The sequence below is a fragment of the Anopheles gambiae genome, chromosome 3 (genome assembly GCF_943734735.2).
Source record: "Anopheles gambiae chromosome 3, idAnoGambNW_F1_1, whole genome shotgun sequence".
Classification (NCBI taxonomy): Eukaryota; Metazoa; Arthropoda; class Insecta; order Diptera; family Culicidae; genus Anopheles; species Anopheles gambiae.
Window position 1 is genome coordinate 60,869,469 of NC_064602.1, and position 15,546 is coordinate 60,885,014.

Sequence of the window (15,546 nt, forward strand, 5' to 3'; positions counted from 1 at the left end):
CAGCAGCGGCGTGGGCGGTTTGCGGGTTAGCGCTTACATCGGTCGCGGTCGAGAGTACACCTCGATCTTCCCGTCGAAAAAAATACACGGTACGTTCGGGTTATCAGCCTTCTGTTTTTCACACTTGCGAGCTTGAGAACCGTGCCGGAAATAAAACCAGCAGATCCAGCCACGTTTATTTCTGGCTGGCGTTCCATCCCGTCGGCTGCAAGAACGAGAACGTGTATTAGAAAAACGGTTCCGTCTGTGGGGGTTACCTGTTAGTGCTTCATCTAAGCGTTGCGTAAGGGCTTCGATACGTTGTTCCAGCGAATTTTTCGTAGCTCCATCTCCTCGATGTTGAATAGAGGAAATCTGCTTGCGGGGTGCCTCCAGAATCTTGTCAGCAACTTTTGCCTGGTCGTCCAGTGTTGCGGTTGGTATGGCAGCGATGATGGCACGAGTTGTGTTGGGCAGGGCTTGCAACCATAAGTTGGTCAGGATGTTGTCGGTACAACCTGCTTCTCCTAAGCGGCGCATCTCGGACAGCAAGACGCTGGGTTACTGGTCTCCAAGGGACATGCCGGACAGCAAACTGCTCAGTCGCTGTGTTTCCGATGGTTGGAAATGAGCGATAACAGTTTCCTTTAGTGTTTCGTACTTGTTGCTGTTATTTTCGTTTTGGCACTGCTTTATAACTGAATGCACGTATTTTGCTCGTGAACCAAGAGCAACGATCACTGTGTTGAACTTAAACTTGTCCAGTTTAATGCCGTTGACGTGAAAAGAGGCTTCAAGGCATATGAACCAGGTTTCAATATCCTCTTGGTCGAAGTCTGGGAAATTTAGTTTGGCAATCACTGTAGCTTCACTTGCCTCACTTTTCACAATCAGCGCACCATTTTGTTCAACTTCGTTGTTGGTTGTGATTTTGTTTCGCACGCGGTCGACACTTGATGGTCAATGTTCGATTATTGAACTTAAAAACGCGGCGAGCGAAATGCAAATGAAAATCGGTCACTGTGAAATGATCACTCGCGATTGCTACGTTACGTTTCGGACAAACGTATTTTGATGCTTGTTCCGTCGGAGTCACCAGTTATGGGGATGTTCTAGCTACTTTTTACTACTTTCGGGTGCACGTATTGAATTTGCTTGTTACTCGTTTGGTGGTCACTCGTAGAAGAAGTTTTATTTCTAACATAAAATATAATTCTAATCCTATATCCTATGGTAGTAGTGCAGTCGTTGATATTGTTGGTGTTAGTGAGTGAAAGAGTGCTACACGTTACGCGCGATGCGTTCTGTATGTGTTAACTATGCGTAACGCGTCTTAAGGAGCGGTTACACGTTGTGTCACCACAAATTTGTTCATGTAATTTATCTACCCCATTTTTTCGATTAAATATTCTTTAAAAATATATTTTGGACTTTGCGAGTTCTTATTTAGCATTAAAACATAGATCAAAGTGAGTTATTTTGTGTTATTCCGTGAATTTATTCTATAAATCATTGTGTTTTCGACATTTTTGATGATAAAAACTAAGAAATCATTATTTTTTCCAATTTTCACATTAATTCCTCATTATCTACAAGCCGCATGGACAATTTACGTGAGATAAGAACTCTTACTCACATGATTTTAAATTTTGTGCATGAACAAATTATCAAATCTTTTGTTAATAAATCTCATTTTTTCGATAAAATCAATAGACACACAAAAATCAACATAATAACAAAGAAATCTGTTATATTTGCTAAGCTTTGTATGCGGAAACCAATGGTTAACGGTTTTAAAATGACGTTAAGTTCCTCAACTATGGCGACCCCCCAAAGGCCCTTATCCACCAACTGATATTTTTAATCCACCTTGGGACTGGACCAAGGATAATGTATTTAGAAGGTTGATTTTTATCGCTTTTGCTGGGCGACATTTGGGGGACATCTGTCACTTTCTGCATACAAATTTCATTACCCCGCACCAGCCCTCCCCGATTTTTATACCGGAGCCCCCGGAAGAGAAATGTCAAGTCGAGAAATGTCATTTTGCTCTGAACAACTTCACCTTGTCATTTATAACACCTTGGACCGGACGGTTGCCGGTTAATCGATTTGCACGGATAATGGTCCAAGATATGTCAAACTCATATAAAACATATGAAATTCACTAGTGTTATTATTAATTCACTTAGAATCAATCGATTAATCGTTAGTAGAATATTATTTTAATCAATAACTGCAGGTTTAACAACTGTTCATGAACAAAAATGAATTTCGAAAATACCCCTAGACCTAGACAGAGCTGCACAAGAAACTGGTTACCCAATTGATTATCGCTGCAAATGTTCGCCGTACGTATGAACAGCTGTCAGATTTATGCGCACGGTTAAACCGCCCGCCGGTTAATCCGTCCAAGGATAATCGACGTTCTACTGTATTGCTATTTTCAATAATACACATCAATATAAAATTTGCACTATACAAGACTATACACATTTATTAAAATTATGATCAAAGCGTGATATGTTTTGTAAATTATCGAGTGATGTTATTTTACTTCAATTTATGCTTTGTTATGGAAGAGTAATAACATTCAACTCAACTAGCGTTTATAAACATTCGCGAGTGAAATCATTTTCTGTCAATTCGGATGGGTGGGAAACAACTACAACAACAATTTTCCACAACCAAACGCATTCCGAAAATATCGCTTCAAAAGAGGTTTCATGCTGTCGTGGCTGTGCTGTTCCAAAAACATAATAGTGCTAATTCGTGAATTTTATTGCACACAGTATATATTTTAGCCCATAATACTTGAAGTAGTTGTAATTATTTACGTGTTCCGGATGTTACAGGTGTTTCAATATAACCGAAATCATTGGATGCTGTTTGTGAAGATCGATTGTGTTATCATTTTACAAGCAAAAGTAAGTCATTTCATATCCAATGCCTATGAGCGCTTTGTCCTCTAATGACTTTCTTATATATACTATACAGCTCATATATTATTACGGACATGGAGCCCAATACAAGTGCAGCTGCATGACGTGTTGTAAAAACCACATCCGATAGCGACAGGAAGCGGGTCATAACGGCGTATGAAAATGACTCAGCTCCATCAGCAATAAGCCAAATGCTTAATGTAAAGAGACCAACGGTGTATGGAATCATAAAAAAATACAATGCCAGACAGCGTGCAGTACAGGACAATATGTCTTAATCTTCGATATTGTCCTGATTTCGTCTTGCTGATCCCGATGAAGCGGCTTCGGATGGTTCAGAATCTGGAGTTTTGCACCAACTTTTCTGAGGGGCTTTCGTCTTTGGCGAAGTCATTCGGAATTGAACCAGGCTTTTGTAGAGTTCTCCCATCACTACTACTGACACGAGTGCTACTAAGGGTCATCTTTAGCGGTATGTTTGAACAGAAAGTGTTGAGTAGAAGAATGAATCAGGAGCATGCTGTGTTGTATGGCGATCCGGGCATCTTAACGATGGCATATACTGGCAGGGTTTTGTCGTAAATAAAAGCTGATTTAAGAATGCAAACAGCTTAGTTTTTCTTTCAGCAGTAAAACAAACTGATTTAAGAAACGTTCGAAAATTGCATTGTATTTTATTCAAGGAACTCTTTGAGTATTGTTTTCCATCTAACAATCAAGATATTTACTACTGACTAAAAAAAGTAATTAATGATGAGAAAATTGCTCAGCACGTTTTCAAGGATTTCTTTGAGTATCGTTTTTCCATCTAAAGATTAAGAACTTAACTAATGAAAAAAAACGTAATAAATGTTGAGGAAACTGCACAGCACATTTTGAGGAAGAATTCTTGAAGTACGGTTTTTCCATTTAAGTATTAATTGACTTAACTACTACTAATAAATCTCATCTATCTTAACTACTGAGTAAAACCAATATCATAAATGTTACGAAAACTACACAGCATGTTTTTCAGGAATTCTATCAAAGGAACTATCAAAGAATAAAGTTAAATCTAATCTAATATTTCTTCACCGCTTAAACAGCGTGACATGTAGTTCCACATGTTGTTTATGAATCCTTCGCAATCTTCTGCGGTAACATAATTTGCTTCGTTGCATATAACTTCCATTAATTGGTCGTTATTAGTGCAGTTAGATCTTTTTACATAATTTTTCCACTTTGCTAAACATATTTTCTATCGGGTTTAAAAAGGGAGAATATGGGGGTAGATAGAGAGGTTTGTCTATAACGGTTCCTATAGCTTTCTGCACGGACTGGCTTTTGTGAAAAGCAAGTTTGTCCATTATTAAATAGCTTCCATTTATGTTTTTGGATCGCAAAATTCTTTAAGCTCATAAATAAAATTGGTGAATAGCTCTCTGTTTACCGGTTGGTTGTGTGTGACGTATTGTACGATCACATTCGAATTCATTGCACATACTATCGATATATTTCTAGTTATGATTTGAGGAACCACGGTTACTGCTGGCGTTCCTTTCTGAGATCTGCCCTTGCTTGTCCGCATGCTCACGTTGAAACCCAATTCATCCAAATATATTAACCCGCTTACAGGAAATGCCCTTGTTATTTGGTAGAAGTTTCTGGCGTATGTGGAACGTTCCTCGATCGTTGCAGTTGTGTGGCGCTTTTCAGGTATTTTTTGCAGCATTTTAAGGGAGTAGTTGAAGCCCTTAACTTCCCTGGCTATAGTTGAGATGCTAAAGTGTACACCGTGTCGTTCAAATACTTTCTGTGCCAGTGGCTTCAGCGTGATCGCACAATCTTCGTCGATCCAGGTTCGAATACTTTCTACCGCATCCTGCGACAACATTTTTATACAGGTGCCACCACGCTTAGCTGCAGCGATTTGCCAAGTTGCATTGTATTTTTTTATGATTCCATACACCGTTGGTCTCTTTATATTAAGCATTTGGCTGATTTATTTATTTATTTATTTATTTATTTATTTCATACACAACCGACGGACCATTGTGTCTAATCGGCAACCTTATAATTAAATTAAGATATTCATATTCATATTCAGATTCATATTCAAATTTATTTGTCTACCTTTTGGTTACACAAATGCTTAAATAATACTTATTACCTATGTTCCTAACCTAACAAAAATTAACACAAATTATCTAAAATTTGAGAAAATTTTTTTTTTAGAAAATTAGAATCTAAAATTTAAAAATTAAAAATTAAGGCAGCACGGGATTATGGAGGGTTCTGATGCGGGATCGGAAAGAGGATAAGGGAAGGTTGAAATCAAACATAGAGAATACACAGTTAAATCGACGAATTGCACGAAGAAGGGGGTCATTACGGCCCACTGCAGTTCGGCGGGAAGGGATCACTAGGGGAGGGCGGTTTCGAAGAACACGGTTAGGGGCGTAGAAAGGGATAGAAGAAAGAAGGGAAGGAGAATCAATATTACCAAGGAGTAATGCGGCAATAAAGGTGGACTGGGCATGGGAACGGCGGTTTTCCAATAGCTCCAGGCCAAGCTGCCGACACCTGTCCTCGTAAGGAGGTATGGGGGAGGACAATCTACCCAGGATTTTACATATAGCAAACCTGGTGAACGATCGCTGCACCCGCTCGATACGTTCCACATGGGTTCGAGCTGTAGGGGACCAGACTGTTGAGCAGTACTCCAAAATCGATCTGACCAGAGAGCAGAACAGAGTCTTCAGGCACATTGGGTCGGAGAAATCGCACGCAATTTTCTTTAGGAGACCCAATGTTTTCCGCGCCTGATTGACAACTGAGTCAATGTGGTGGCTGAAGGTGAGGCCTCTGTCAAGCAAGACACCGAGGTCTTTTACGACACAAACACGATTGACTTGTACAGAATTTAGGACGTACGAGTAAGTGATTGGAGACTGCGAACGACTAAACGAAATGACGTTACACTTATCAGGACATAATGTGAGGGAATTACTAGAACACCAAGACGAAAAACGATCAAGAATATTTTGTAGGGAAATGCAATCTCTAGGAGACGAAACTGGGAGAAAGATTTTGAGGTCGTCTGCGTAGCAGAGGAAACACTCAGGAGGGAGGGTGGTACGGACATCATTAATAAAAATTATGAACAGCAAAGGACTTAGAACACTACCTTGCGGTACGCCTGCACTACATGAAAAGGGAGTCGAAAACATATCATTAAATTTAACACTATAGGAACGATCACATAGAAAAGAACGTAACCAAGATACAAAAAGATTATTGACGTCAAGTTGTGAAATTTTATTTAGAAGTAAGGAATGAGGAATACGATCAAATGCAGATTTGAAGTCAGTATAAATAGTATCAACTTGTTTAACTGACTCTAACTGGGATGATACGAAAGAGGTGAAGGACATAAGGTTAGTTGTTGTAGAACGGTTAGGAAAAAAGCCATGTTGCTGAGGGATAATAGTAGAAGAGGTGAGTTTAAACACATAGGTAAGATATGTATAACAATGATCATTTATAACATATAAATAGACCTCTAGTTATAAGCTTACATTAAATGTGACGTAGACGCAATTTCTCCTTGAACGTAGAAGTAGACATACTGAAATCGAACAAATCTAACACTTCATTGAACTCGAGGGACATACGTATAACGTATACCAGGGTGTCCCTGGCTATGATTGTTGCGGGTACGCGGTACACGGAGATGGAAATTGGATCTAAGAATCCGACAGGGAGCGAACAAATTGATGCTGGCTAGTAATGCCGGGGAATCGATCTCTCCGTTAAGGAGCCGAAATATGAAAAGGCATTGGGCGTTTTTACGTCGAGAGCAGAGTGGTTCAAGTCCGAGAAGCAGAAACCGCTGATGGTAGGTGGGCCGATCGTGGTGGGATTGCCATGGAAGGAGTCGAACCGCGTACCAGGTGAGTCTCCGTTGAATGGCTTCGAGGCGATTGATGTCACCAACGCCGAGCGGGCACCATATCGGACAGCAGTACTCCAGGCACGACCTTACGATGGCACAGAAGATAGACTTCAATGGGATCGGTAAACTCGCTACAGGTCCGCGTAATTAAACCAAGTAGCTGATTTCCCTTCGCCACAACGCTATCAATGTGAGGGCGAAATGACATCTTCTGATCTAGTAGCACCCCCAGATCACGGATACATGTCGTGCGAGCCAAAGCCGTGTTGAGCATAGTGTATGTAAACGTGATGGGGTGACGGGCTCTGCTGAATGATATACACTGGCATTTATCAGCACACACTTGGAGGGCGTTTCTGCTGCACCAGCTATCCAGATTCTCAAGGATCGTTTGAAGGCGTACACAGTCACTGTCGTTTCTAACTGGAGCGAATATTTTTACATCGTCTACATTAGGTGTTGGCCTGGCGGTAAAACGAAAGATAGATCATTTATATAGATGAGGAAGAGTAGCGGTCCCAAATTACTCCCTTGAGGCACACCGGAGGAGCTGGTGAAGGAGTGAGAACGATGAGATCCTATGCTTATGTAGTACGAACGACCAGTTAAATATGAACGCAGCCAGGTGATGTGCCAGTCGAGGAAACCGAGTTTTTTTTAGCTTCGAAAGTAGAATATCATGAGAAATACTATCGAACGCAGCCCTGAAGTCGATATATACTGCATCAACTTGAGTACCACGATCCATGTTGTCGAAGCAGTAGCCAACAAATTCAGCAAGATTTGTGGTGGAAGATCTCCTTGGGAGAAATCCATGCTGACTAGGGCTCATATAGTTTTGAACTGCTGTGAGTAGCGGATTGTATAGAATGAGCTCAAACACCTTTGCACAAGCGCATAGGGATACAATGCCACGATAATTACTAGCATGAAGTCGACTGCCTTGTTTATGGATAGGAACCATTCGCGCGTGTTTCCAGGACGCAGGATACGTGCCACGCATAAGGGAATCATTAAATATTTTGGCAAGAATGGGTGCGAGTGATTGACGGCAGTGCTTCAAAATGTATGCGGGAATATTGTCAGGTCCAGATGATGTAGATGGTTTTATATCGTTGAGTGTGCGCGCAATTAATGCTTCGTCACTTGTGGGAATAATAAAATCGATAGCATCGGATGGAGTATTGCGGGTGGCCTCTACTAGTGTGTTAGGATTGTGAACAGGAAGGGTGAATGCATCAGCGAAACGATTGGCGAAAGTGTTGCAAATATCGGATGTATCGATACTAGTTTGGCCATTGTAGCTCATTGACGGAGGGATACTTCTTATATTGCGCCGTTTGTTCCAGAAGCACCAAAACCGTGTCGGCTTAGAAAACAGCTGCCTTTCAGTACGGCGAATGAAGGAGCGGTAGAGCACACGATTATGTCGACGATAATTGTTCAATGCATCGAAAAAAATTCTCTTATGCAGCGATGATCTCGTTCTACTGTAATCCGCGTAGGCTTTTGATTTTATTTTTTTCAACCGTCTTAAAGATGCATTAGACCAATCGGGGCCGTACTTTCGTCGAGCAACAGGAACGCAGGAGTTAATCGCTGAGCGCATAAAAACGCTAAAGAAATCGGTGGTTTCGTCGATAGTGGAAAAGTTGGAGCAGTCAAAATTGCGGTCAAACGACACAATAAGAGAATTCATACGTTCCACATTCGTTTTGAAGAAATTTCTATTGACTGTACTGCTAGTGTGACTGTTGGTGGTGTGGGATAGTTGTACGGGATAAAAAATCATCATATCCAATGAAGGATGATGAAAGTCCTCACTGAGAAGTGGAATACTACAGTGTGTTACGTATGGGAGGAAGTTCTCTAGAGCCGAAGTACCATTCACAGAGTGCAGAGGTGTGATTGAGTCGCACAAAATATTGGTTGCGGCAAGGTTTGCGAAGACCAGATCCAATTGACGCCCAGATTGATTTGCAATACCACTCAACTGAAATAATCCGATACTATGCAACCCATCAACGAAATCGGTATTAGCCACGGAATTGCATAAAGGTGCATAATGCATGACAGAATAACATGGAGAGCAATCGGTGGCTTCTGATGTATTAGTCAGCTCCCATCTGATATCAGGTTTATTGAAGTCTCCGAAGACGTATAATAAATCGCTCTCTTTAATGCGGCTTGAAATTTCACGTACACTATCATGTAAAGCGTTCATCACTGCGGGGTCATTCGCATGACTAGGCGGAATGTAAACAACGCCGATGTAAACAGAGACACCTGGCAGCAATGTTTTGATCCAAAGTTGTTCCAGTATGGTATTAGGCGATGCGATTTCACATGTCGGTATTGAAGAGGAACATGCAATTAAAACACCCCCACCGCGTGAGAGGGCACTGTTGGAAAGATTCCTATCGCACCTGTAGATATGATAATGATCGTCAGTGAGGAGCGAAGAAGGTATGGACTGAGTAAGCCAAGTCTCGGTGAGAATGATAAAATCATATTCTGATTCTGATAGCGCCAGGCGAAGATTTGTAGTTTTCGTTCGTAGACCACGCACATTTTGGTAGTAGATAGAGAGACTGGGATGAGCTGAACGAGGTGCATCGCCGGATGCAGTGCAAGATTGCTATTCATTCGACGGGCCAGCGTCAGCAGATTCATCAGTCCGTTTAGCGTTTCGCTTCGGTCGTTTTTTAGGAGCGGCTAAGCATTCGGGAGGTGACCTGGTAGGTGTGGTGGAAACAAGCATTCGCTCATTAAGGTCAGGATGTGGTTCGTTTGTAAACAAAGCTGTGACTGTAGTGGTCATGGCAGGTGAGGAAATCGTAACGGGCTGTGCGAGCGTATCTGTTGTACTTGTTGTTGTAGTATCTGTTGTAGTAGTTGGCATCGCGGCACTCCCTCCAGAATGTGAGAGAGGATTATGATAAGTGTCGGTAGCGAGAGTAACGTTTTGATCGAGCATCGAATTTGTTTCAATTGTTGCACAGGTATTAGTGTTATAATTATTAGTCCGATAGTCACGGAACTCTCGGTAGGAAAGAGTAGAGGGCCATGTCTTAGGTGAGAGAGCCTTGTTGCGTAGAGTGGCTGGTATGCCCACCTTAAATGAGATAAATGAGAGTGTACTAGTGTCGGCACCAAGCTTCGTCAGACGGTGTACAAACACATCCCGCTTATCGAGTGCTAGACGTACTTGCACCATGAGATAAATCTGCTCAGTGGTAACCGATGGGGAGAAACGCGTAAAGAATAGTCACATTCGCGTATCAGTGTGTGGGATGGTGTCTAGTGTGTCAGAATCGAGCGGCGATCCCGATCCTCTGAGTAGTGGTGTTTGCGGGTTGTAAACTGGTGGCATATTGGTGAAGGATGACGGATCGTTCGCACTCACACTAAGAGAAGCGGCTAATGATGGATACTGTTGTAGTGTGGGTGTAATAGTACCAGGGATATTTTTGACCACTGAATTAAACAATTTAGGCGCTGAATTGTGATGAATGGGCCGTTGAGACGGTAAATCGGTGGCGGCATGCGATGATCGCAAGCAGGAGCGGATCTCCGCCTTTAAAACTTCCAGAAGCTCTAACTTAATGGCTGTGGTATGCTGTGACAGCTCGCTACGGAGGCCCGCTTTAAGGTCGGCTATGCTGGGCAGTAGCTCGACAGAAGTGTGAGTGTACGGGGTGTATGACCTCAACACGGCCGTACGCGGATCCTTGTGAAACTTTACACAGGCTTTACAGGCCCAAAAAAGCTGTGCACAGGCACTCTATAGTAGCGGACAGTTCCTCAGAAAGTCCGCTGCATGAGAAGTGAAACTCAGAGTTGCACCAACCCTGGCATTTCACAATGCGATCAGCAGCTACGATGTCGTTAGCGCAGGCGGAACAAATACCAGCCATTGCTTTGTGGATGAGCGATTGATTGTGATGTTGAAGCGACGTAATGATTGTGGGCCGGAAAAACGTTTCCAGGTGATTGACGGTGAATAATCCAGTTGTTAAACAAAACCAGCCAATGAAGTGACCTACAACAGCAACAGGTTCAGCAAAGATACAGGTTTTCTCGGAGTAATATTGAAAATAATCGGAGCGCAGAGAATCTTCGACCAGTCACAGTGACGTTTGGAATGAGAGTGATTATTGCTGATGGAGCTGTGCCATTTTCATACGCCGTTATGACCCGCTTCCTGTCGCTATCGGATGTGGTTTTTACAACACGTCATGCAGCTGCACTTGTATTGGGCTCCATGTCCGTAATAATATATGAGCTGTATAGTATATATAAGAAAGTCATTAGAGGACAAAGCGCTCATAGGCATTGGATATGAAATGACTTACTTTTGCTTGTAAAATGATAACACAATCGATCTTCACAAACAGCATCCAATGATTTCGGTTATATTGAAACACCTGTAACAACCGGAACACGTAAATAATTACAACTACTTCAAGTATTATGGGCTAAAATATATACTGTGTGCAATAAAATTCACGAATTAGCACTATTATGTTTTTGGAACAGCACAGCCACGACAGCATGAAACCTCTTTTGAAGCGATATTTTCGGAATGCGTTTGGTTGTGGAAAATTGTTGTTGTAGTTGTTTCCCACCCATCCGAATTGACAGAAAATGATTTCACTCGCGAATGTTTATAAACGCTAGTTGAGTTGAATGTTATTACTCTTCCATAACAAAGCATAAATTGAAGTAAAATAACATCACTCGATAATTTACAAAACATATCACGCTTTGATCATAATTTTAATAAATGTGTATAGTCTTGTATAGTGCAAATTTTATATTGATGTGTATTATTGAAAATAGCAATACAGTAGAACGTCGATTATCCTTGGACGGATTAACCGGCGGGCGGTTTAACCGTGCGCATAAATCTGACAGCTGTTCATACGTACGGCGAACATTTGCAGCGATAATCAATTGGGTAACCAGTTTCTTGTGCAGCTCTGTCTAGGTCTAGGGGTATTTTCGAAATTCATTTTTGTTCATGAACAGTTGTTAAACCTGCAGTTATTGATTAAAATAATATTCTACTAACGATTAATCGATTGATTCTAGGTGAATTAATAATAACACTAGTGAATTTCATATGTTTTATATGCGTTTGACATATCTTGGACCATTATCCGTGCAAATCGATTAACCGGCAACCGTCCGGTCCCGAGCTACCCGGATAATCGACGCTCTACTGTACTTCAACCACCTTATGTATACGAAAACCAAGGTGTTATAAATGACAAGGTGAAGTTGTTCATAGCAAAATGACATTTCTCGACTTGACATTTCTCTTCCAGGGGCTCCGGTATAAAAATCGGGGAGGGCTGGTGCGGGGTATTGAAATTTGTATGCAGAGAGTGACAGATGTCCCTCACAATGTCGCCCAGCAAAAGCGATAAAAATCAACCTTCTAAATACATTATCCTTGACGAAAACCCAGGTGGCAAATGGCACCAAACGACCTGTCCAAAAAAGGTGTCAAAGAATCCACTTCCCGTCATATAAAGTTCAGTAAAGTTACAGATTTATCGCTAACGCGCCAAAAGTATCACTTCCCGAGCGATATAGTCCGTTAAGCATCTCAAAGTTATCAGAACCACAGGAAAACCCTGTTTATTAGATATTTGTATGTATATTTATATTCCGATATGTTTTATGTTTTTATATACATTTTCAAAACCGATGAAAATTTGTTTTAGTGGAAATAGAACATAAAACATTTTCAAAATGTTACATACCTCTAAGTTCAATTCACTTCAATCATTTAAAGCAAAATTTAAGCCAAAACGTTACATTGAAAACAACATTCGTTCCAAATCCGCAACGCAAAACCGCGCGGATTTCTCCCCATACTAACGGGAACGTTCGACCCCGGCAGGTAGAACTCATTCTTTCACGCGCTTCTTACGGTCTCTCAATGGTACGTTATTTTAAAACTAAGCGCCAAGTGAGCGCCTTCTGACAACCGCGGCGAACGGATCTCGTCGTTCGAAGCCCATAGTCGCCCCGATTGTCTCCGGTCCGCATTAGTAGCGTATATCGGGTGTCCGCATTAGTAGCGAGTGTACACTTGTACACTTTCTCATTATTTTGGTCCGAATGCAAGAGCAAAGGTTTTACTAGAGAGTTTGAAAATGTTGAATATAGGAAACCACATGTATGATACACGCTGCCCGTTTGTTCTCATACAAAATTGTAAAATGTCACGCGTTGATGTTGGTTGGGAAGGGGGTGGAATTGGACCACCGGTATATTGTGCCACACAACCTATGACTATGTCACAAGTATAACTGCCAAGTCAATGTTTAACAACTATTTGTTTCAGGGTGCCGACCATGTAACCTTTTCCACTGACACGCGATGATTATGCGATGATATTGTAGTATCAGGATGTACGATGCATCTCAGCCGCTCAAGCTATGTGAGTTATCTTTGGTTATTAGATGCAGGTCAAAACGGTGACCATCGTCCAACTGCCCATCTGGAACACCAACATCGTATCACGTTCCAGTCAAACGAAAATGTCAATTCTGTGTTAGAACGGGGTCATCATATTATGTTTACGCGCTTCTTCCAGCTGGCTGCTAATAATCTTGGCGCACTGAATCGAACATACCAAGAAGCCCAACTTACTATCGGTTTGACAAACCCACTCCTTAGATGGCAGCTCAGTTCCGCGCACATATGTAGTTCGTGACTTAGGTGTACAACTAGATAGTAGATTAACTCTTCAAGATGAGTTATGTATTTCAAAAACTCTATGTTGTTAGGATTTGTCTTACGTGTTGGAAAGGACTTTAGTGATCCGCGTACCTTAAAATCGTTATATTGTGCTATAGTTAGGCCTGTTCTAGAGTTTGCTTCAATAATTTGGATACCAACTCAAAAATACAGAATTGAACGGCTAGAATTAATCCAAAGAAAATTCACACGCATCCTTTGGTACCGTCTGAATTGATCTCGTGACGCTACTTATCCCTGCTACCGTACCAGGTTTGCTACTTTTTGGACTGGAATCCCTTGAACACAGGCGAATGACGGCTCAATGCACTTTCTTACATAAGCTCATTAGTGGATTCATTGACGCCTTTTCCATTCTCGAAAAAAAATCATTTTCAGGCCCCTAGCAGGAGTTTAAGGCCACGAGCTCTTTTTAGCACTGATTTCAGGACGACGGAATTTGGCTCCAAAGACCCTTTACTTCTAATGGTTAATGCATATAGCTCTTTTTACAATACTGTCGATCTTAACGTTATTGTAAATAATCTCAAAATGACTTTTCGAGGCACATATTGACGATCAGAACCATCAAGTTATTTCATAGCTCATAGCTATCTGTTAGTAATTTGATATCACCATGGTTTGTATGATGTTAATTTCAGTTAGTTCCATTATTAGCCAGTGTATTAAAAAATTGAGAATAGATATGTAGGCCAGTCTAGGCTAGATGACGTAATTATATACAGTCTTTCCCCGAGTTACGCGTCACTCGAGTTACGCGAATTCGAGTTACGCGAGTTTTGAAATTTTGACAGTTCGCTGAGTTTATGATGCACACTTTAATTGTCAAATCAAACTTCACTTGTCATTTTCATAATTTCATATCGTCATTTCACTCCATTCAAAACAAATCAGAATCATTTTCAGCGAGTAAAGATGTCGTCTATTCGAAAAAATACCGTAAAAAACAAAGGAGCGTTTCCTGGAATCCGTGAAAAGCAATGCGCTGATGCAGGGTACAATCGTAACGCCGTATCGTGATGAAACGATATTGAAAATGGAGAGTTTATTGTTAATTTGGATAGAGGATCTAACAGCTAAAAAAATTCCCTTATGTTTAAAAAGTATAAAAGAGAAGGCTGTATCGTTATATCACGATATTAAACGTAAATCCAATAAGGAGAATATTGAAGAACAATCATTCAAAGCAAGCAATGGGTGGTTTTCACGCTTTAAAAAACGAACCAATTTACGAAACGTAAAAATTCATGGAGAAGCGTCTAGTGCTGATGATGACGCCGCTAGCTATTTTCCTGATGTTTTTGCCAAAATTGTTGAAGAAAATTCTTATATTCCAGAACAAATTTTTAACGTGGACGAGACAGCGCTTTTCTGGAAAAAATGCCCACCCGAAGCTATATTTCTAAAGAAATGGATACAATGCCAGGTTATAAGGTAGCTAAAGATAGAATAACTATAATGATTGGTGGTAATTTAGCAGGTGATTTAAAGTTAAAGCCACTAGCCGTTTATCGGTCGCAAAGGTCACGAGCTTTTAAAAGCATAAATATTAACAATCTGCCGGTCTATTGGAAATCTAATACAAAAGGATGGGTTACTCGCTGTATTTTCGTTGAATGGTTCAATGAATGTTTTGTGCCAGAAGTGAAATAGTACTGCGAAAAAAAGGAAATATCATTTAAAGTGCTATTGTTGCTTGACAATGCTCCTGGCCATCCGATTGAACTAAACAACATGCATCCAAATGTAGAAATTTTATTTTTGCCTCCGAGAACAACGTCATTGTTGCAGCCAATGGATCAAGGTGTTGTAGCTGCTTTAAAATCCCATTACCTTCGACATACGTTCGAACAAGCATTAAAAACCGTAGAAACTGGGTCTAAGACGCTTAGTCAGTTTTGGAAAGCTTTTAACATT

The 15,546-nt window shown here is 41.0% G+C and overlaps 1 protein-coding gene and 1 long non-coding RNA gene across 2 annotated transcripts in view; one reads left to right on the forward strand and one right to left on the reverse strand.

The window, feature by feature from the left end:
• The window catches only part of LOC133392901 (uncharacterized), a 590,816-nt gene that overhangs the window by 87,293 nt on the left and 487,977 nt on the right, over nucleotides 1–15,546 (forward strand). The gene's annotated exons all lie outside the window — the stretch shown is intronic.
• On the reverse strand, nucleotides 9,396–12,058 carry LOC133393654 (uncharacterized). The gene is made up of 3 exons (XR_009766310.1): nucleotides 11,347–12,058; nucleotides 11,211–11,282; nucleotides 9,396–11,140 (listed from the first exon to the last, which is right to left on the reverse strand). It is a non-coding gene; the product is annotated as an uncharacterized LOC133393654 (long non-coding RNA).